Source organism: Aegilops tauschii, chromosome 6, assembly GCF_002575655.3.
Source record: "Aegilops tauschii subsp. strangulata cultivar AL8/78 chromosome 6, Aet v6.0, whole genome shotgun sequence".
NCBI lineage: Eukaryota > Viridiplantae > Streptophyta > Magnoliopsida > Poales > Poaceae > Aegilops > Aegilops tauschii.
The window spans coordinates 47,816,393-47,818,730 of NC_053040.3; the positions used below are offsets into that span (position 1 = coordinate 47,816,393).

General features: G+C 43.0%; 1 pseudogene; it reads right to left on the reverse strand.

Annotated features, from left to right (window-relative positions):
• Window positions 1-470: 470 nt before the first annotated feature.
• Window positions 471-1,550, reverse strand: LOC109737701 (uncharacterized; annotated as a pseudogene).
• Between the last annotated feature and the right edge of the window lie 788 nt (window positions 1,551-2,338).

A 2,338-nucleotide genomic window follows, 5' to 3' on the forward strand; every position in this document is an offset into this window, starting at 1 on the left:
ATCAACTTGGGCATTTAGGGTGCCTCGGCGTCGACAAAACCCAAAATGTTAATATGAAGCAGAAGTTACTGACATATTAATTTTAGAAAACCAAATTTTTTTTGCACAAAAATAGTTTGGCCTGGGGCTCGAACCCAAGACTATCTATGCAGGTACTATCTATGTACGCTAGCAGTATGAACTTGCTATCTATGTTCACTATCTACTTGCTATAATCCAAGTTGATAATTTATCACAAACTGAACTTAATCCAAGCTGATAGTTCATCACAAACTGAACTTAATTAAAGCTGATAATTGAAACTGATAATTCATCACAAACAGAGTACTCTCACAAACAACATACAATCCAAGGTTCATTGCTACAGAAATAATAGAGTTCACCACAATAAAGTTTAACACATTGCAAGCTTTCCTCCATAGCTACTACAAAAGACATCATTGACACACATGGTCAGACAACAACACAACTTAGTCCTCATCACAAATAGCCTTAGTCTGGTGAAGCTTCCTCTTGTTGCTATCACCTGCTGTCTTGAGCTCAACAATGCGGGAAGCAAGAGTACTCTTCTCCATGGTCAACTTCTCCTTCACTTTCATCAGCTCAGCAATGCAACAATCCAGCTTATCCTTCTCTTTCTTCGGGTCATCCTTCTCTTTCTTCAGGTCAGCATAGCAAATCTCCAAAGTCCTCTTATCAGAACTCAGCTTTTTCTTCTCTTTAAGATGGTTGAACTTCAAATTCCTAATGACAGTGGCTTGAGCTACATGAATTTGCTTTAACTGGTCAACAACATCCTTCAATTTTTTGATCTCAGCATCCTTTGCCATGCTGCTTTCCACACTCACTGAAATGTTCTCAGCATCATTCTTCTGGTTTACCTCAGACTGGCTATCCTTATAATCCAAGAGGTTGTTCACATCTTCAACAAGCTTCTCATATGTCTCCTGCAACTCTTTTTTCTGCTGTGTGAGATTGTGTACAGTGCATGAATGCTCCAGGCATGCCATCTTGTTAGTATGCTGGCTATCCTCATACATAAGCCACAGCTTATGAATAGCATTCTGCAGATGCTCTGGCCAATGCTCATCTACCCACTGCACTAACTATGAACAGTAACTATGAACCCTAGAACATGAACAGTAACTATGAACCCTAGAACATAAACTGTATCTACAAACACTAGAACAAGAATTGGAATGCTGCAAAGACACAACTTGAAACTTACTTCAGTGGCACAGGCAATGAACCTCCTCCCAGTGCTTATCCCCTCAAATGCAACATATTTCCTCCCTGGATTCCCATGCTCACAAATCACATTCAAGTCGTCAGCAAGATCCTCGAACGACGGCTCATCAATTGTAGCTGGGATCTGAGAAATCCAACAAAAACTTGTTCAAATCGAGCAAATGTTGAACCCTAGAAACCATATAACACAAATACTCCACAAATGAGCAATAGAAGGTTCTGACCTTGACAGGGGAGTCGGAGGAGGAGATGTACTGCGCAGCGGAGCCCTTAGTGCTCTCGCTGTCGCTCCAGGATACCATGGCGGCTGCCGGCCGGTGGCGACCGGAGAGGAGAGGAGCAAGAGGGAGGGGAGCGAGCGAGCGTGAGAGCAGAGAGAGAGAGCGAGATGTGGTCGGGCGCGGGCGGTCTGTCTCTCGCGACCCACCCGCGTCGATCTTAAGGAAACGGCGTCGTCCGCTCGTCCGTTAGGACACGTCACCCAAATTGGGCCCCACCTGTCGGAAACGCCCTCAACCGCGCCAAATGAGACGTTCAGTGCACTCTGCAAAACTTTTATTGAATGCGCGGTGGCTTTTGCAAAAGATTAGCGACTAGGTTGTTTTCTGCAAGAGAAGCCCCAAATGTGGTGGTTTCTTGCAATTCACTCACAAATTTCCAATGCTTGGCACGTATTCCGTTGGAAAAAATCGTTTTGAAATGAGAACTTCATAGTAAAGAAGATGTGTTCTCCAGGTAGTTTGTTGATAGGAGTTCATACTGGATTCATAGAGTTCGCTTTTCTTCCTCGCAATTTCCATCACAGTGGTACTCAGTTTCTTCACGGGCGGTACACAGACGAAATATGCAGGGGTGGATGATCCAGCTGCCCGAGTACATATGAAGTTTGAGGTTGAATTATCTTGCTTTTGTACCACAATGCATCTTAGAACTATATCATATTCGGTTTGACAACAATATGAAAGCTACAAAATGCTGCATAAGAATAAGATTTTCACATGATGTGCTTTAGAGAAAAATTCCAAGTGATAATCAGAGTATGGTGTGGTCAGACTATAAACCCGTAGTCTTTCTGGACAAATAATACTAC